This window comes from Neophocaena asiaeorientalis, unplaced genomic scaffold (genome assembly GCF_003031525.2).
Source record: "Neophocaena asiaeorientalis asiaeorientalis breed wild unplaced genomic scaffold, Neophocaena_asiaeorientalis_V1.1 scaffold152, whole genome shotgun sequence".
Lineage (NCBI taxonomy): Eukaryota > Metazoa > Chordata > Mammalia > Artiodactyla > Phocoenidae > Neophocaena > Neophocaena asiaeorientalis.
The window spans coordinates 4,948,574-4,970,744 of NW_020185338.1; positions in this window are offsets into that span (position 1 = coordinate 4,948,574).

The window sequence follows — 22,171 nt, forward strand, 5'->3', positions numbered from 1 at the left end:
GCAGGCGGACTCTCAACCACTGCGCCACCAGGGAATCCCTATGGTTTTTTGATGTGTGCTTGTCTTGTTCTTCCTCCCTGCCTATGCTTCCCATTTGCATTGCCTAAAACCTGTATTCATAGCTCAGAACAAAGAGTCACACTTATTCCCTACCTGAGAGAAGAGGTACAGCTTTCATCAGGCCGAGAATTAATTACTCCTGAGTATGACCAGTGCTTAGCAATGGATTCAGAAGTAAATGACTGTTATAAATTGTTATAAGTAAATGATATTTCCATGAGTTGTTCTGAAGCATGTGATGATAACAAGTGAATACTATGTCTTTTAAAAAGCTACATAAGGTCTGGTGCAGCAGTTCTTACTTAAGAGATTTCTGTCTATATGTCTATGGATAAACTTGACTTCTTAGATAATCATTCCTCAGCACTCCTTTCACATGCAACAGTAAAGTTTAAAAAAAATCTACTGTATCCTAGTCCATGAAAAGCAAGAAAAGTCTGAAAACCAAATATTCAAAGCTGCCACATAATGACAAAATGAAAACACTTTGGTCTGATTAGTGAAAATTATTATGTATGACATAGTTTTCCTGCCCTTCTAACTAGAAATGCAAAATATAAATATTTTTCAGGTAAACTGATGAGTTCTAAGATGGACTTTTCCTCTAGTGGGTGGGAGTTGGGTAGAGGGTGAGGAGAAGAGAAGAGTAAGTAAGTTGCTTGCTTTCACATTCAGAATGTTTTTAATCATGTGGTGTAGGGTTTATAACATAATATCTTTTTACTATTTCTTATCTAAAACCTACCTAACACTGCTTTTAAAGGGCAGCATAAGAAATCTTGAAACACTTTAACTCCCAGACTTCATTACCTTTTACTTTTATTTTGACGGATGAGATCTCAGCTAGGAGGTACCCAGAGACTTTTGGAAAATCCCTCAAGCAGAACAGTGTTTAACATATTACTGTTTTTACACCCTAGGCATGCTTTAGTGGCATAGAAAATATGACCTTTGAGAGGTCACCTGTGCTTACTGTTCACTCACACAAATTTTCAACTGGGCAGCAGCATTTCATGATGTTTGGAACTTAACAACCTTCTTCTACACTATAAAGGGTGGGTTTGAATATGCAGTGCCAAGCCCACAGAACAGAGCAGAGAATAAGGAGTACATAAGGAGAGAATAGTGGACAAATAGGCAATCATTTCCTTGTAGACCTGAGCCATGTGTTTCTCATCATCAGCCCCTATGTTCTGCCAACTGTATCTCCACATATCTCACTTGTATCCTCTTCTTTATTTCCACAGCCACCATCTTTATTAAAATCTGCCATATATTCCACTTACACTGCTTCCCAATTTATCGCAATAAAGCCCAGCTCTGATCAGGGCACTCCTGCCTCTGGAAGCTTTGAATTGCCTTCCATTTACTTCCAATCTGAGTCTAAACCTCGACTGATTTTAATGCAAAGAAATCTTCCCTGCCATGTTCCTCTTATACTCTCTATTCTTCAATAAAGCTAAATGAGTCCAGGTGCCATTACATGGGCTGCCTTTGGTCTTGGCTAATTCTGCAATGATTAATAGTGTCCCGTTAATTTTAAAAGTGACCCACCTTGGAAAATAAATTATATGGTTGTTGTAAATATCATCTATACATGATACTGCATTCCCCATGAACTGCTTTCTAAAAGCAGTCTCTTTCTCATCTAAACATCCACAGCAACTTATCTATGTTTTCTCATACTGTTCTTTTTTATTCTTTTACTTTTTCTCTTTTATTTTTATCTTTTTTTCTAATAGTTATATTATAGGGAAAGAGAAAGTACTAGTTTTCATGGACTGAATATTTGTGTTCCCCTCAAATTTATATGTTGAAGCCCTAACCCCCCAATGTGACTTTTTGGAGATATGGTCATTACAGAAGTAATTAAGGTTAATTACCTTAAAGATCATAAGAATAGGGCCCTGATCCTATAGGATTAGTGTCCTTGAAGAGACATGAGAGAGGTCTCTTTGTCTCCATCATGTGAGGACACAGCAGGAGGAAGGCCATTTGCAAGCCAGAAAGAGGGTTCTCACCAGAACCTGCCCATGCTGGCATGCTGATCTTGTATTTCTAGCCTCCAGAACTATGAGAAAATAAATAAATGTTATGTAAGTCACATCTATGGTATTTTGTTATGGCAGCCCAAGTTAACTAATGCAGTATTTTAGATTAAGTTCTTTGTGGGGAAGGATTGGTTTTCTATAAACATGTTTACATACATAAAATATCACATAGATATTTGGTCCTTGATATAGCAGTAGGCCCACTACACACACACATACACACACACGTTGATCAAATTAAAAGATTTTCAAGTAGCTTTAGTAAAAGTGTTGTATTTTATTTTATTTTTTTATTGAAATATAGTTGATTTACAATGCCATGTTAGTTTCAGGTGTACAGCACAGTGATTCCATTATATATATTCTTTTTCAGATTATTTTCTCTTATGGGTTATTTCAAAATATTTAGTATAGTTCCCTGTACTATACAGTAGGTCCATGTTGTTTATCTATTTTATATATAGTAGTATGTACCTGTTAATCCCATCCACCTAATTTATCCTTCCCTCCCTTTCCCCTTTGATGACCATAAGTTTGTTTCCTATGTCTGTGAGCCTATTTCTGCTTTGTAAATAACAGAATGACATGTTATATGTGGAGTATGAAAAAAAAATACAAATGAACTTATTTAAAACTGTTGTATTTTAATAATTCATTTGGATTATTTGGATTTGATCACCTTACTTGCTGTCCTGATGAAGAAACGTCCTTTCTTCAAGGCAGTGCCAGATAAAATGTATATCCATATGCAGTAGCGTGACATGAGAGACTGAATGGATTCTAGTTTCTTAAGATATAAATGTAAACAATACGTATTTATCAGACTCAATCACATGGATAAAAGAGAAACATTCTTTTTTTCCTTCCTAGCATTTAACATTTTTTAATCTTAAAGTTTTTATTTTTATTTTTTGGCTGCATCGGGTTTTATTTGCAGCACGCAGAATCTTCATTGAGGCATGTGCGATATTTTGTTGTGGCACGCGGGCTCTTTGTTGCAGCTTGTGGGCTTCTCTCTAGTTGTGGCGTGCAGGTTTTCTCTTCTCTAGTTGAGGTGCATGGGCCCCGTTGTTGTGGCACGCGGATTTAGTTGCCCCACAGCATGTGGGATCTTAGTTCCCTGACCAGGGATCGAACCCACGTCCCTTGCATTGGAAGGCAGATTCTTTACCGCTGAACCACCAGGGAAGTCCCAATCTTAAAGCTTTGAGCCTCTGAGAAAGGACACCACTAAAAGACTAGGTGTGCCCCAACTCTTCATTAAATCTCTAATAATTTCTCTTTGTCGTAGGTATATTTCAAGGCAACTTAGTCTGAAACATGTACGTTGGAGTCAGTCAGCATTTGTTACCCCTGAAATGGCTTATGCTTTGTCTGCTGCTACATCATTATGAACATTCCAAGATGTCACTGCCCAGTGATCACCACAGAGCAAGTCAAACCACCTTAGACATTATTGAACTTTTCTGGCACACCTTGGGGATGTTAATACCTGGTTTAAAAAATTAAGGACACTCAGATGTCTCAGAAACCAATCATTTAATTCCCTAGACTCCCCATCAAGTTCCGTCTTCATAGTGATTTCCTCAATTTATGGTTTTTGATTCCACAATAAGAAGGTTCAAATACTGGCTTTATGTGTATTTCTGTTTACACTCTTAACTTTTGAACTTGTAGTGTAATATAATGACTGACCTATTAATAGAATATATAATTTCAGTAATGTTTTAATATAGACTGTCCGTGAATTACTAATTATTAGTAGATTAATGCACCATGAATTTACTGTTAAAACTACAGGTTACAGTGGTTAAAAGTTCTTTGATGATTTGGAAGGCAATTGGGTGGTATCATAGAGAGTCTCCAGGTCATTGTTTTGAGCATATTTCTTCCTGGGCTATAGATATGTGGATATATTTTCCCCTTAATATGGAGTTTTTCTTAATTCAGCCTATAGAACTTTATAGACATTAATCAGGATTATGCTAAAACGGCATTGCTTTCAAATGTCTTTCTATCACTAATGTCTAATATGTTATCTAATTGATGAGGAGATGAAAGCTAGTTTCAGTAGAATAAAAGCATTTTCCCTTAAGTAATTCTATCTATATTCTGGCATAATATGAACTATATATCTTTAGGATTACTGCAAAAGAATATAGTAACCTTTTCTTTAAAATGTTTTTTGCATTTTCACGTGGTTTCACACTGCCAGTTCCTTGGACCTGATTCAAAATATCGAAATTCTCCTTGTGTTTCAATCCTGGACTTAAGATAAATTGTTTCTTAGAGAAACTTTTCTTACAGATCCTAAATTTTTTTCTATAAGCTTCTGAAAAAATCAGAGTGTGATTTTAAGTAAAACATAAAGACCATTAGTTTATCAACACAAATTATCTTCCCTTAATAAGTCAGAATGTCAAGGCTATGGTTAAGATGAGGTTAAATTGTTTAAATCATAACATATTATGTTTACTTTGGAAATAATTATTCTAGTTTTTAAATTATATTATTACAAAAGAAAAAAATTAGGAGTTTTTCAGCATACTGTGTTATTTTGGATAAAATCTTATAATTCCCCACAAATTCTTAAAATACATGAATATGAGCTAAAGAAAAGTTAGTGATATTTTAAATTATTCTGCTCAAGGGAATAGAAGAAATATCTCTAGAAGAATGGATTAGTCATTCATAAATGGAAAAATTTGGTTCCGGCCATTAGAAACAGAGCCAAGGGGAAAAAGCAAATTTCTTGGATTTAAGGACATTTTCAGAGTCTGAATTGACAAGAACAGACATTTCTGAGGTTGCTAGAAGAGTCCTTCCCCCTTGTATGGAGACTGGAATATGTTATCAGACTGCAAAAAGACTCTCCATATTCTCATGTTTTTTAAGGTGAAAAATCTATTTACTTCATCCAAGAATTTTTATAAAATCCTAGCATTTTCTTGGACCAATAATAATATGGTATCAAAATAGATTATTTTTTTTAAAGTCTTAAAGGCAATATGTAAAACATTGATTACATCATATTTTCAATTTATGACAAGTAATTTGTTTCCACAATAAAATTTACATTTTGTGAATATTTCATCAAGGTTTTGTTTAATTTAATTAATTTATTTTTTATACAGCAGATTCTTATTAGTTATCTATTTTATACATATCAGTGTATATATGTAAATCCCAATCTCCCAATTCATCCCACCACCAAGGTATTTAGACCAATCCATTCCTCAGCCTCAGTAGCAAGAGGAGAGCTATTCTAATGTGAGCAATTTAATTTAATCTGCTTTGTCAAGCCATGCTTAACATGGAGATAATAGCCCCTGAGATTCTTTTCTCTAAGTTCTGTAGAGAGTTTTTTATTTTCTTAGGCAGTGGTGAGTCTGAAATAATGTTCTCCAAGCAGTTTTTTTTTTTTTTTAATAAATGTCTGTTCTCGTAGGCTAATTAAGGAAATGCACTTGTAGCAAAACAGGCAACAGAGATTACAAATTAATTGGTGAGAAATTTCCAGAAAAAAAAATGATGGAGTGAATTAAAGTGTCAGAGACATTTCTTTCAAAGTTTCCAATGATATGGCCATAAAATCATGTAAAAAAGAAAAAATGCCTCAGGATGCACAATTAATAAGAATAATTTAGTGTATGCTGGAAACCATTAGACTTTTCTATAAGTTTCTAGAGCAATGGCCCAGGATTAAGAGACAAGACTTATAAGAAATATGAGGAATGCCAGAAAGAACACCATTTGGTCAGGACTCAGTTAAAGGATAACAAGACTGACATCTCCTGGACTTGACGTTGGGAGGACACCATAGTCAGCCCTTAAGTACAATTCCAAATACAATTTCAATATTCCTACTTTTTATGAGAGAATATGTGTGTTCAAGAGTTGAGGTGACTTACTGTGAGGCATTATGCTATTAATGTTTTTACTAACCCAAGGCCTTTGTCAAAAATCAAGTAGACCTTTCTTCTTTCATCGGGAGTGAAAAAAACACATTTTTCTACATTCTGCATGCTCAGTTTGCAGTGGAGAGCTAAAAATTGATGCCAAAATTGTTTCAAAGCTGCTGAATAAGGCAGAAGCTCCCTCCGCAAAAACTTGGCATTGGCCAAGGCCTTTGGATTCTTGAAATGAAGATGAAAGAGAGTTAGAAGATCCCTATAAGCTTCAGTAGGGCTACCCAAGGTTAAGTCGAGCAGGAACTGATAACAAATGATGTTTACCAGGGAAACTCTGTGTTCTGATATCCCAAAGAGTTTCGACTTTGAAGTAAATGGCTCACATTCAAACCCAACCTTGCCAATTACAAGCTGTATGAGACTTGCACAAATTATTCAATCTCTTTGAGCCTCAGGTTTAATATTGGTAGAGTTGTGAATCTCTTAAGATTATGGCCAAGAGCAAAGTGAATACACTTATAAAGGACCTAGTATGGTGCCTGGAACATAGTAGGCACTCAATCAGTGTTTATCCTAACATCTGTATAAACATTTTCATATATGTAATCAGGAATTCATTTAAACCCTGTCATAAATTTGTTATCCACATTTTCAATAATAGCAATATTTAGACTTGTTTTATAATTACTAAAGGCAGATATAAATCTTCAAACCTTATACTCCATGGGGGCTTTGGAGGAAGGATGATAAGTGTAAATTTCTTTGTCTGAAATAAATCGATTTCCTCTCCATCTTAAACTTTTACTTCTTGTAGGGTGAAAACAGCCACTCCAGTGTTTTCTTTTGCTTCAGAAAGAAAACTGAAGCAATGTATGCTACTCCTCCATCATTTCTCATTATAGAAGCATTAAATTGGAGGTTTGGAGGATTACATAGCCTCCTGTCTTCAGGGGTTGCATCTGATCATTAGCTTGAACTACTTTATGACAATATCTGCAGAAATACTTACTTTGTCACTTTGTCCTTGGTATATGGCCTTTATCCACTAGGAAAGACTGCTGCGACTTGACTGGTTCTTAGTGTCTTGTCTGAAACATTCTGATTTAATGCAATGACATGGGTGACAATTTATGCCCCTTCAATAACATGTATGGGAACTTGACTTGGGCTATCCCAAGCCATCTCTCTGAGATCTCCATGCTGCCATTTATATTCCACACATCAATTCCATAGTGGGCCAGAGAACTCTGGGAAGCTTGCCAGTTCTCAAGGCAGTCAGACAGGAAGAGGTATACTCTCTTCCATTCCTAATACCCACATTTCTCTGGGGTTCTATTACTCCTCAGTGAAGAGAACTGGCTGCAACTTCCCCAACATCTAATACTCTTGATTCCCCTCTAAGTTTTGTTTCTTTGTTTAGCTTAAAGGGACTTATTCTAGCCTGGGCAGTGGTGATAGAATTGAGTCACGTATGCTTTAAATTGTACTTACACTTGAATGTGGCCCAAACAAGAACAAGAACTTGATGCTAGTGATAGTTCTACTTGATAAGGTTGCCTTGGAGCAAACTAAGGCCTCTTGTCTCTTGGACCAAAATGGAGCAGGAATTACGACAGGGTAAAAAAGGAAATGTGATATGCATAGACTAATACTTCAAAATGTTAGCTTTTTCCATTTTTCTCATTAGAAAATAAATGAAATCTATCTTGAATTAGGACAGTTTTATTTCATCCATCAGCACCTGGTAATAGACTAGCCATTTGACACATTCATGCAAAGTCAGATATAATTTTTCTATTTTTCTCTTATGGACAAATAACAAAATTGGGGATTAGATACCTAACTAGAAGCAATCAATTCCCAAAAGATTAATTTGGCAAACCAAAAGTTATAAGCAAGGTAAACATTACGCTGCTATCCATGTAAGACCATAAGATCCAAATAGCATGACTTCAGATTAAAATATTACTTGCATGGAGTGATTATGGCTTTTGGAGGTGTGGATAGTGAAATATTTGTACATGGGAAATGTTTGAAAATCTCAATTCATAAGATATGGCTTTTATATTCACATGAGGGTGGTAATACATTTATTATAAGTCTCAAATACTGAATGGGATATATGAATGAAAATTATTTATTCCTAATCCAAAATTCAAATTTAACTGGGCATCTTCGATTTTATCTCTCAACCCCATCCTCATTTCACAGGTGAAAAATCTGAGGCACAAGTGAATATATATCCCAATCTGCACATGTCTAATAACTGGATTATTCCAGAAATACTCATCAAATAAGATCCCTGGTTAATCCCTACTAAATTTTGTTTCTTCAACTGTCTTTCAGAAAAATGATTAATCTCAATTCATATTTATTGAGAATCTCTTAACATCTCTGCTCAACAGTGCTTAAGCACAGTGAGGGCCATGTTTTAAAGAAATCTCCCCACACTAGATTTATCTCCTGTGTCACTTGTAATTGGAAAACTTGCAGTTTCCAAACACTTTTTTCCCACTTCCTTTCTAGTTCATTCAAACATCCCTCATTTGGGGTCTTTCTCTCAAATCTTTACCAAAACGTTTCAACAAAGCACAGCTGGAACTCTAATCTACTCATACAAATGCTGATTATCCCCCAACCTATTTCATAATATGGGCAGATATATTGCACTGATGATAATATCAGCTCTGTGATAATACTCTGAAAACAACTTTATCACCCACTAAAGGCTTGAGCTCTTCAAACTGGTTTCCAGCCACTTAGTTTCCTAGTTTCCCTGTCTCTGCAGCCTCTTCTTAGAAGCAGGACTGTGACTGAGTTTTCTGTGACTCTCCATTTGCAGTAAATCGTGATTAGATTCACATTTTTTATAAAGTGATATTTGTGTTCAAGTCTCAGTTTCTTCTTCAATGTTACTTTTTGTACATGGTTTAGGAATTTCCAGTCCAAGAGTTTTGCCCCTGACATGCTTTATATAATAGTTTGTGAGTACTCATGGGTTATAACCAGAAACCTTCTGGAATCAGACACATTTACAACAGACAAATAATTGGCCTCCCTCTGCAAATATTTTACAAAATGTTTACGGTACATTTTAGATGAGGGTATTTCCTGCATGTATATTATTAATAATCCTGGTGCATGAAATAATCTTTACCGATAATAGTTTATTACTATATCAATATACAGTGGGTGTTTATAATGTTTCTGTCACTACACTAAGTAATTTCTATACATAATATCATTGAAGTCTCATAATAATCCTCTTGGGTTGATTGCAGTTATTCATTTTATATATGAGGAAACTGAGTCTCAGCCAAAATTATATAGCTAGTAAGAGGAAGAGCAGGAATTCTAACTGAGCCAGGGACCTTCACCATGGTATAATACTGTGCTATTTATCAATACAAAATATTCCTCCCATTTGTAGATGATGTATATGTCAGCATATGCGACCTCCTCACAAACCTTTCTCTGGATGCTGTTGGTAAGAAGGTAGAAGAGGCCACTGTCCATCACTCTCTGCTCTGGGCTGGGAGCTACTTCCACCAGCACACCTGGCATTTAGGGCCAGTTTCCTCAGGTTAGCCCTTTGAAGGTGGAGTACTATGCCAATAGAATCCACATGTAAACCCATCAGATGTAGCACAGATCACCTTAAGAGTGAGCCTTGAGTAGAGGGGAAGAAGCCTATCACTGCCAACATCGTTTCCACAAAATGTCTTGAATTTTCCACTCATCTCTCCTGCAGAAAACTTCTTACTTCTTATTGACCTACAAACCCAGGGAGTTAACATTCAACTTAGAGCATCCCAACTAATTCAGTTTTCCACTCCACAACAAACGTTTTCTGCTTGTTAAATATATATATATATATATATTTTGAACACCTATTTTGCTTAGCACCCTAGGTGGGAAAACTCTATACAGAGAGGTGTTAAGCAAATTGTCCAAGGCAGCACAGCAAGTAAGGGCAGAATCCAGGGCTTCAAACACTCTAGCACTATGCTATGCTGCTAGCCTAATGTCTTTAACCTCTCCTTCTTATATCATCACCTCCTTGTTCCTTTTGATATAACAGGTACTTAAAACATATCAAACATATTTTGGTATAACAAGAGTGGAATTCAATTTCCTTTCGAGTCACTGTGGCATCTTCATAAGTGGATCCATTTCTAGAATGTCTAGAAAGACTTGTATTCAATAGTTAAGGCTCTAACATATTTTTGTAAAAAGATCATGAACAATGAAGAAAGCATCAGAGTAGAATATTTTTTTTTCCTTTTTAAAATGTTATTATATATACTGTTTTAAAACTGAGAGATAATTGGTATGTAACGTTATGTTAGCTTCAGGTGCACAACATAATGATTCAATATATGTGTATATTGCAAAATGGTCGCCACAATAAGTCTAAACAACATCCGTCACACACATTTCTTTCTTGTGATGCTAACTTTTAAGATCCTTTCTTAAGAGAGTATTTTTACATTTTTTATCTATTTTACAACCGGAAGTTTGTACCTTTTAACCACCTTTGTCCATTTCACATATCTTTGAGTTCATTTTTCTTTCCAAATTCCACATATAAGTGAGATCATACAGTATTCGTGTTTTTCTGTCTGACTTATTTCACTCAGCATAACGTCTTCAATGCCTACCCATGTTGTCCCAAATGACAGAATTTCCTTCTTTTCAATGGCTGAATAATATTCCATTGGATGTGTACGTACATACACATACACATATAATCACATTTTCTTTATCCATACCTTCGTCAGTGGATGTAGGTTGCTTCCAAGTCTCTGCTATTTCTTTTTTTTTTTAAGAAGATGTTGGGGGTAGGAGTTCAGTTATTTATTTTTTTTTGCTGTGTTGGGTCTTCGTTTCTGTGCGAGGGCTTTCTCTAGTTGTGGCAAGCAGGGACCACTCTTCATCGCGGTGTGCGGGCCTCTGACTATCGCGGCCTCTCCTGTTGTGAAGCACAGGCTCCAGACGCGCAGGCTCAGCAGTTGTGGCTCACAGGCCCAGTCGCTCCGCGGCATATGGGATCCTCCCAGACCAGGGCTGGAACCGTGTCCACTGCATTAGCAGGCAGACTCCCAATCGCTGGGCCACCAGGGAAGCCCCTCTGCTATTTTAAGTAATGCTGCAACGAACATGGGGATGCATTATATCTTTTCGAGTGTTTTCGTTTCCTTTGGATAAGCACCCAGAAGTGGAATTGCTGAATCATGCAGTAGTTTTTAAAAATTTTTTTGAGGACCCTCCCTACTGTTTTCCATAGTGACTGCACCAATTTACATAACCACCAACAGTGCGCAAGTGTTCCCTTTCCTCCACATTCTTGCCATCACTTGTCATCTCTTGAATTTATGATAATAGGCATTCTGACAGGTGTGAGGTGGTAGCTCACTGTGGTTTTGATTTGCATTTCCTTGATGTTTAATGATTGTGAGCACCCTTTTATGTACCTGCTGGTCATCTGTATATTTTCTTTGGAAAAACGTCCATTCAGATCTCCTGCTTATTTTTAAATCGGATTGTTTATTCTTTTGCTGTTGAGTTGCATGAGCAGAATATTTAATAAACTTTCAGTAGATGGTAATCCTTCAATATTTACAATGGCCAGAGGATTCTTAGATGTATCTTAGAATGTAAACATAAATTTAACCCCAAATCCTATAAATTGCTGTTTCCTTGCAGTTTCCTTAAGACAAAGTTTTCTTTATAATGTTCATATTATAGAAATTCATTTTCTATAGCTTTAGCAAGAGTATCACAAAGTATTTTATGAACTCTGATGAGTGTGTTTTAACATTAGTAACATTAGCGATTTTCCTGAAAGGTTTTCATCTACTTGGACATGTGTTTACGAGATAAGTAATAAAGTGTTTTATTTGTATATGAAGAACCCTTTTGAAAGCCAGATTGAAAACACATTTAAATGCACAAAATCTTCACTTCCTCCTTTCTTTCAGCATTCACTGAAATTTGCTTAAATAATCAGTGTTGTGTTCAATGTACATCATTTTTGAAGAACATCCAATGGAAATTAGCATTTTAAATTCAGTGCTTTTTGCCTTATTATAATGAAATTCTAATTATTTAGATAATATGCATAAAATGGACAATTTGCATTTAAGAATTTGAGTTTAAACTCCTGACTATGTAATTGGGCATGAATCCCTCCCCCACAACTCCAAGTTATAAAGGAAGAGAATATTCATCTATGAGTTATGATAATTGCAACTGGAAGGAAGTTAAAACCACCTTTAATTTAAATAAAATCAATAAAAAGAGCTGTCAAAACCTGCTTGAGCTCATCTCATGAATATCCTCTAAAATCATGCTTAGAGTGTTTGTCCTTTACTCAGAGTGTAAACAGAGTTAGTGTTTACTATTAGGTGGGCCAAAAAGTGCCTTTGGTTTTTTAAGTGAAAATAAAAGACACATTTTTCATTTTCACCAAGAACTTTATTGAACAGCGTATTCACCCTTTTGTTCCACTACCTTCTGCCACTTTTCAGGCAACCTCATAATTCCATCTTCCCAAAACTTTTTATCTTTTTGAGCAAAGAACTGTTCCAGGTGCCTTTTACAGTCTTCCAGGGAATTGAATTTTTTCCTTAAAGAGAATTTTGTAAAGACTGAAATAAATGGAGATCGGAAGGTGCAATATCTGGTGAATATGGTAGATGAATCAGAGCTTCCCAGCCAAGTTTTTGCCTGGTCATTGAATAAACATGCAGTCTTGAGCTATCCTGATGGAAGATTATGCATTTTCTGTTGACTGACGCTTTTCATTGAGTGCTGCTTTCAATTGGTCTACTTGGGAGCAGTACTTGTTGGAATTAATCGTTTGGTTTTCTGGAAGGAGCTCATAATAGAGGACTCCCTTCCAATCCCACCACATACACAACATCACCTTCTTTAGATGAAGACTGGTTTTTGGTGTGGTTGGTGGTTGTTCCTTTCGCTTGCCCCACTTCCATTCCACATTATTGTACAATATCCACTTTGCATTACCTGTCAAAATTTGTTTTAAAAACAGAACTTTTTCATTACATTAAGTGCAGAATCACACATGGAAATACAGTTAAGGTTTTTTTCGCTTAACCTGTGTGGAGCCCGAACATCAAAGCGATGAACATAACCAAGCTGGTGCAAATGATTTTCAACTAGATTTGGATATTTTGAGTATGTCAGCTATCTCCCACGTGGCATAATGTTGATTGTTCTCAATTATTGTTTTGATTTGGTTGCTATCAACTTCAACTGGTCTACCCAACCCTGGAGCATCACACAGCAAGAAATCTCCAGTGTGAAACTTCACAAACCACTTTTGACATGTTTGATCAGTCACAGCACCTTCTCCATACACTGCACAAAGCTTTCTGTGCGTTTCAGTTGCATTTTTTCCTTTCTTGAAATAATAAAGCATAATATGCTGAAAATGAAGTTTTTTCCTTCCATCTTCAATTTTAAAATGGCTACACAGGGCTTCCCTGGTGGCGCAGTGGTTGAGAGTCCGCCTGCCGATGCAGGGGACACGGGTTTGTGCCCCGGTCCGGGAGGATCCCACATGCCGCGGAGCGGCTGGGCCCGTGAGCCATGGCCGCTGAGCCTGCGCGTCCGGAGCCTGTGCTCCGCAACGGGAGAGGCCACAACAGTGAGAGGCCCGGGTACCGCAAAAAAAAAAAAAAAAAATGGCTACACAAAAATTCACCAATTTTGATAAGTCCTTTTTTAAATGCACACTGATGTGACAACTGTCACATACAATCTAACAAATTGTTCCAAATGAAGTTAAAGACAACTAAGTGCTACTAGCGCCATCTTACAGAAAAAAACAAACAAAATTTTGGCCCCCTCAGTACAAAATCAATTTAAATTATGTTACGTATTGATAAAATATCTACCAGTCCAATCAATGTAGATATGATTTCCCCAAATCAAAAACTCCCAAGCCACTGACACTAGAGTCCAATTGGGAGGAAAACCAAGCCTAGGAGATTGCAATTGCTCCTATAAATAAGGGAGGAATCCTCGAAATGATGTAGTTGTACATGTGCTCCACACTTTAGACAATATGCAGCAGGACCCTCACGTATTCATTATTTGAAGAGCAATAAGGTATATTAAATGATTTAATAAGGGACTACTAACCCTGTTTAAAATATGTGAGCATGTGGGAATGACAAAGTCTTCCAATAAGCTACCCCTTTATTCAAAAAAGTGAGAATACTGATGGCATAATTGTCCAAATCAACTTTTTCAGAACTCTGGAAATGAACTGAAGGCCTGCAAAAGTCCAAGGAGTGTTTACTCAAGAAACATAGTTGAATCTCAAGCAGAACAGTGGGCTTTGTGTCATTTTAACATATTCCCATTTCTTTCTCTCCAGGTCTAAGTAGTCTTGAAAACAAAAGGCTGATAATCATGGTAACCTCGTAAACCAGCAGCCCAACAGCCACTGGAGAGGCACAACGGAGTGCTCTCTCACCACTGGCTGACATTGAGGCTTTGTACATGCTGGAACAAAAAGCAAAAAAAACAAAGTAGTAAACTGCCTGCCTGAGTTTGAAGGCATGCCCAAACTTGCATATAGAGGCCCTCAACAGACTGGGAAATGTGTGGCTTCAAAGCATTTGAGGAAATCTCTGACCAATAATTAGCTTACCATTTGCCTACCGAGCACAGACTTCAGTGAACACCTATGGCAAAAAAGTACTGACTTCACAGAATTAGTTCAGGAAAGTCACTAAACAAATACCACCGCTACCAACAACAGCAAACAACAACACAAAAAACTCCTGGGGGGATGCTCAGAGTTTCATATTTGCCACATCATATTATTTTAAATTTCCATGTTCTTTATCAAAAACATGAGACAAAAGAAAAATACAAAAGAAACCCAAGAATATATGGCCCATATACAGGCAAAAAAAAAGAGTCAAAATAAACTGTCCCTGAGGAAGTCAACACTGGACTTATCTAAACAGATTTTAAATCAACTATTTTAAATATGTTCTAAGAACTAAAGAAAGCAATATCTAAGGATGAAAAGAAAGTATTAGAATGATGTCTCACAAAATACAGAGTAGCAGTAGAAAAAAGAACCACACTGAAATTCTGAGGTTGAAAATTACAACAGGAGGTCGGCGGGAAGATGGCGGAAGAGTAAGACGTGGAGATCGCCTTCCTCCTCACGGATACACCAGAAATACATCTACACGTGGAACAACTCCTACCGAACACCTACTGAAGGCTGGCAGAAGACCTCAGAGCTCCCAAAAGGCAAGAAACTCCCCACGTACCTGGGTAGGGCAAAAGAAAAAAGAAAAAACAGAGACAAAAGAATAAGGACGGCACCTGCAGGCACACACACACACACACATACATATATATATTTAAGAAACAACTTCAAGTAAGATAAGCTAAAATAAGTGCACATCTAATATACAAATGCAAAATAATAAAATTGGACCCTTATTTTATACCATATATAGAAATTTAATTCAATATGTATTAAAGACCTAAACGTAAGCTCTAAAACTCAAACTTCTAGAAGAAAACATAGGGCAAATGTTCATGACATTGAACTTGGCAATGGTTTATTGGCTATGACACCGAAAGCACAAGCACAAAAGTATAAATAGACAAATGGGACTACATAGAATTTAAATACTTTTCTGCATCAAAGGACAAAATCAACAGAAGGAAAAGGCAAACTACAGATTGGGAGAAAATATTTGCAAATCATATATCCAATAAGGGGAAAATATTCAGAATATATAAAGAACTCCTACAACTCAACAAATAAAAAGTTGAGTAACCAAATTAAGAAATGGACAAAGAAATTGTAGAGACATTTCTCTAAAGTTGATATTTCAGATATTAACAAGCATTTTAAAATTGCCCAAAGGTCGAAAAAGTGACTATAATTGTACTTTCAGGTAAAGACAGCTTATAATAAGACTGCAGAGTAATTCATAAACATATCACCATATGGTGTTAACTCATTTTATTTCCTAGACTTAGTGTCTAAAGATGTTAGCCAGTTTCCATGTACAGTAAAGTAGCATGCTAAAATACTTTTGTTCCGTTCTGTTATGTGTAAAAATAGTAGTGTGTCCTCTGATGGTTACCTGGTATGAAAAATAAAGGCTTATTGCCACAAAAATCTCAAATTAAAAAAAAAATTAAGTTATACAAAGATACAAAGTTATTTCTCAGATCATAGTGGAATGAAATTGGAAATCAGTAATATAAGAAAATTTGAGAAATTCACAAATGTTTGGAAATTAAGCAGCATATTACTAAATAAGTAATGATCAAAAATTAAATCAAAAGGAAAATTAGAAAATACTTTGAGATGCATGAAAATGAAGAAACAATATGTCAAAACTTACAGAATGCAGTAAAAGTACTTAGAAATTGATAGTTTTAAATATCTATATAGAAAATCTCAAATCAATAACTAACCTACCTTAAGAAACTAGAAAAAGCAAACTAAACTCAAAACAGCAAAATGAAGGGAATAGTAAAGATTAGAGCAGAAATTAGTGAAATAGAGAATAGAAAAAAATTAGAGAAAATCAATAAAACAAAAATTGGCTCTTTGAAAAAAAGAAACAAAATTGACAAACTTTAAGCTAGATTGACCCAGAGAAAAACATAGAAGCCTGAAATGACTAAAACAAGGAACAAATTGATTTTTGACAAGGGGGCCAGAATAATTCAAAAGGAAAAGAATAGGCTATAACAGACTGTTGGCCAACTGGATATCTACATGCAAAAGAATGAGTTTGAAATCCTTCTCACACAACATACAAAAATTAATTTGAAATGGTTCAAAGATCGAAATGTGAAAGCTAAAATCACAAACTCTTAAAAGAAAACATGGGTGAACATTTTCATAACATTGGATTAGGCAGTGATGTTTTGAAGGATGAGACCAAAGCATAGGCAAAAAAGAAAAAATAAATAAATAAAGTGGGATTAATCAAAATTAAAAAAAAAAAAAACTTTTGTTTTTCAAAGAATGCCAGGGGCTTCCCTGGTGGCACAGTGGTTGGGAGTCTGCCTGCCGATTCAGGGGACACGGGTTCCTGCCCCGGTCCGGGAGGATCCCACGTGCTGCGGAGCAGCTGTGCCCGTGAGCCATGGCCTCTGAGCCTGCACGTCCGGAGCCTGTGCTCCAGTGAAATGACAACCCACAAAGTAGAAGAAAGTATTTGCAAACTATATATCTTGTGAAGTACTCACACTCAATATGTAAAGGACACAATCACCAGAGCAATAAAAAGAAAAATAACATAATTAAAACATGACAAAGGATTTGAATATTTTTCCAAAGAAGATACACCAGTGATCAATAAGCACACAAAAAAATTCTCAGCATCATTAGTCATTAGGAAAATTCAAATCAAAACCATAATGAGATATCACTTTACATCTACTGTGATGACTAATCAAAAAGACCAGTAACAACAAGTGTTGGAGAGGATGTAGAGAAATTGAATCCCTTATACACTGCTGGTTGGAATGTAAAATGGTAAAACTGCTTTGGAAAATGGTTTAGCAATTCCTCAAAAAGTTATATACAGAGTTACCCTATGACCCAGCCATTCCAATTCTGGGTACACATCCACAGAGAATTGAAAACAGATGTCCACAAAAGAACTTGTACCTGGATGTTCATAGCATCGCTGTTCATAAGAGCTGAAATGTGGAAAGAACCCAAATTCAGTTGGCAAATGGACAAAATGTAATACAGCCATATAATAGAATATTATTCAGACACAAAAAGGAATGATGTACTGATATGTGATACAACAGGGGAGAATTTTTAAAACGTTATGGCAAAGGACCCAGGCCAGACACAAAAGGTCACATATTGAATAATTCCATTTATGATTCTGAAGGGTCCAGCAAAGATAAATTAATAGAGCCAGAAAATATACTAGTGTTTGCCAGAGGCTGGATGAAGGTGGAGGGAGGGGGTATGGAGTGTAACTGCTAATGGGTATGCAGTTTCTTTTTCTTTTTTTAATTAATTTTTATTGGAGTATTGTTGCCGTACAGTGTTGTGTTAGTTTCTACTGTACAGCAGAATGAATCAGCTATACATAATCATATATCCCCTCTTTTTGGATTTCCTTCCTATTAGGTCACCACAGTGCATTAAATAAAGTTCCGTATGCTATATAGTATGTTCTTATTAGTTGTCTATTTTATACATTGTATCAATAGTGTATATGTGTCAATCCCAATCTTCCAACTCTTCTCACTGACCTTTCCCCATTCGTATCCATATATTTGTTCTCTACATCTGTCTCCATTTCTTTTTTTTTTTTTAATTTACTTATTTATTTATTTATTTTTGGCTGTGTTGGGTCTTTGTTTCTGTGCGAGGGCTTTCTCTAGTTGCGGCTAGCGGGGGCCACTCTTCATCGTGGTTCACGGGCCTCTCACTGTCGCAATCTTCTCTTGTTGCAGAGCACAGGCTCCAGACACGCAGGCTCAGTAGCTGTGTCGCACGAGCTTAGTTGCTCCACGACATGTGGGATCTTTCCAGACCAGGGCTCGAACCCATGTCCCCTGTATTGGCAGGCAGATTCTCAACCACTGTGCCACCAGGGAAGCCCTGTGTCTCCATTTCTGCTTTGCAAGTTAGATCATCTATACCATTTTTCTAGATTCCACATATATGCGTTAATATACAGTATTTGTTTTTCTCTTTCTGACTTATTTCACTCTGTATGACATTCTCTAGGTCAATCCATGTCTCTACAAATGACCCAATTTCATTCCTTTTTAAGGCTGAGTAATGTTCTGTTGTATATATGTTCCACATCTTTATCCATTCCTCTGTCAATGGACATTTAAGTTGCTTCCATATCCTGGCTATTGTAAATACTGCTATAATGAACATTGGGATACATGTGTCTTTTTGTATTATGTTTTTCTCTAAGTATATGCCCAGTTGTGTAATTGCTGAGTCATATGGTAATTCTAATTTTAGTTTTTTTAAGGAACCTCCATACTGTTTTCCAAAGATCAGAAAGAGAAATTAAGGAAACAATACCATTTACCATTTCAACAAAAAGAATAAAATACCTAGGAATAAACCTACCTAAGGAGGCAAACGACCTGTATGGAGAAAACTATAAGATACTGATGAGAGAAACCAAAGATGACACAAACAAATGGAGAGATATACCGTGTTCTTGGATTGGAAGTATTAATATTATTAAAATGACTATACTACCCAAAGCAATCTACAGATTCAATGCAATCCCTATCAAATTACCAATGGCATTTTTCACAGAACTAGAACAAAAAAATTTACAATTTGTATGCAGTTTCTCCTTAAAGTGATGGAAATGTTCTGGAATTATAGTGGCCATGGTTGTACAACGTTGTGAATATACTAAAACCACTGGTAAATCACAAATAAAGCAATGAACTTCATGTATTCAATAGAAAAATGTTATGACTCCTTTCATTTAATTATTAGGGAAAAGAATCAGTAACAAGACTGACTGACTCACCAAAAATTACTTTCCTGGTAAAATTGTGACATAGCATTGTCTTGAAATTATTAAAATCAGATGATGAAGAACTAATGCCTTGTTATATAAATGTAAATTCTATACATTTCTAGGTTTCAAATTCCAAGATGCATGTTAGGACTGGGATCCATTCTTTCAAAAGAACCTTGTAGAAGGCACTTGCAGCTCATTAATAGAAATAATCATTAAAATATTACAACCTCAAATACATGTGTATATCTGTGCAACTCAGGGTAAAAGGAAGAAACATCTGGCGCTAAGCACACAGAGCAGCAAACTATCTTATACACAACAGATAAAGAGGTAAAAGCTTAAGAAGCTATATAAATGGATAAAATGGGTATCACCAACTGGGTCAGAAGAAAGCAAAGCCAATCTAGGCTTGACTGTTTGAAAAAGATTACAGTGTGTTTGCTTTCCTATCTAGGAAACTTGGAAAGGAAAAAAGAATTGACTTGTTCTCCCCTTTGAAATAACTATTCACAAGCACAGTATCATAAGCTACAACTTAGGACCTGTCTTTGGAAAGAGTGTATAAACATTCTCAGATTATTTTACTTGAGTAGATGGCTTTACCTTTCTTTATCTTGTCAATCAGCTTCTTACTACCTCTCTCCTTCTAAGCTGATTTGGATTTCAGCCCATTCTGTGTAGTGGACATTATATTTGTGGCCTAATTAATATCCGTTTCCATGTCTTTTGGAAGCAGCTCCCTGGTATTCCTTTGAGAAACAGTCTCTCCCAGTGTCTGTGCTCTTCAAGTCATTGCCAATCAGAGTCTCAACTCCCATAACCGAGAGTGGGTGAGTAAGTGAGTGAGTGAAGTGTAGACCTCAGACTCTCCAGGAATCATCAGTCTGTATCTGGGAGACATAAGGTAGATAAATGCTGCCCATTCATCACTTCTGCCGGTCCCCAAAGGGAATTGTTGCCCATTTATTTCTAATAGGGCCTTAGAACAGGGCCCCGTTTTGTAGAAGTTCTAGTTCTTCTGTATATTCTTTGATCCATTGAACATCTTCTTATCCTTTCAGCAAATTTCTTCCTTGGGCTGAATTTACTCATACATTACTGTGTTTCTGGTTGCTTGAATCACATTATTCCCCTTCAATTTAGGATTTTAGACACTGCTTACACCATCTAGGTTTATCTATCAACACAGTGAGAGATGGGGAAATTATTCTATCATCCTGGAAGTAAGTCTGAAATCAATATTGTTATTTCAGAATCACCTTCCACTGTTATCTGCCTCCTTAGTATAGACAGTTAAGAGAGGCCAGAAGAGAAACAAGATATTCTTTAAAATTTATTTTTCCTTGTGGTATGTTTTTATTCTTTCATTGGTTTGAAAAATAAAAAAACAATTATCTATGTGGGATAGAGGGGTATGTGAATATACATATATATGTATATATATATGCATACATATACATGTATATTTATATTGTATATATATAATGTACATTCACTAGTTCAATGGCAATATAAAAATTAATCATTAAAAACAAAAGTATGTTTTCTTTGATTTATTAATTTAAAACCAATGAATGAATTTTGTACAGAGTCATCTTTTGGTCCCATTCCTATAATTCTGAGTAACTTCCTGGAAAGCCTTAACAATCCGATTATCTGTTAAATTATACCAGTGTTATTTTATCAATTCAGAATGTTCGTTATTCAATGCAAAGCTTTGATATTATAGCAAACGGCATTTCTACAGGAGGGTTTCCTATCTAATGATGGAGAAATTTAGATGATTTATTCTATTTTAGTCTGAAAAATTAAAAAAAACATGCCATTAAAATGGCTTTCAGTGAAAGACAATGACACAGAGAGAATATTAAAATAAAAATAAAATAGAATGGGGAAATAAATAAGACTGTGGAAAGATGACAGTACTCCAACCGAGCCAACGATTTTTATTGTATGGGGGCAGAAAATTAAACAATTGCTTTAATTATGGTAACTAAAAAGTATTGAAATATGGTATATTATCTAATTCACATTACCTTAACTAAGGAAGCTCAGCATGAAAGAAGAATTTTTCCCTGCCTATGAATTCTTTAAAGATATTTTCACATTAATTTTATATGAGACAATGGGTCACATAATTGACAATGTCTCCAGTCTTTCTATCAATTAGGAGTCTTTCAGGTGCAAGTGGCAAAAGAAGCTAAGAAACAAACCAAAATTCACTGCCTCCCTAAATTGCAAGTCAAAAAGCAGATTGACTGGACTCAGGCCTTGAACTAGGTAAGCAAGATGTATTTCTTCATTCTTTTCCACCTGTGTTGTTTTCATTTCCCTGTCATCACAAGATGACTTCTAGGCGTTTCCAGGTTGAAACCCTGCAGCCAAGAGTCTTTCCAGTCAAAATCTTCATTTGTCTCTTTAAACCTGATAATATGCTGCTCTTTCTTATGGCCACTCCATCCAGGAGCGTGAGATCCCTCTACTTAGGGATGGTACTGGCTCCACTGAAAGAACATGGATGAGACTGAAGGAGAGAAATCCTCCCAGTGAGAGATTAGGAAATTGGGATGAAGGTAACCATTTCTTTGTCTCTTTC